Raw genomic sequence first — 213 nt, 5'->3', positions numbered from 1 at the left:
CGGTGGGAGGGGCGGGGCTGAGCCTGGAAGCGGGGTGAGCCGAAGCGCGCGCCCTGCCCCTCCCTCCCGGTAACGGCCCGCTCCTGAGGGAGGCGGTCCCCGGCCCCCCTGAGGGAAGAGGTCCCCGGCGCTCACGTTTCCTGCACTTCTGCCTTGTGATGGCAGGGGGAGCTCCAGCCCCGCAGTGCGACGGGTCAAGGAAGGTCTTCGCCG

Source organism: Aptenodytes forsteri, unplaced genomic scaffold (assembly GCF_000699145.1).
Source record: "Aptenodytes forsteri isolate BGI_AS27 unplaced genomic scaffold, ASM69914v1 Scaffold193, whole genome shotgun sequence".
In the NCBI taxonomy this organism is placed as follows: domain Eukaryota; kingdom Metazoa; phylum Chordata; class Aves; order Sphenisciformes; family Spheniscidae; genus Aptenodytes; species Aptenodytes forsteri.
This window is presented reverse-complemented; position numbering follows the sequence as displayed.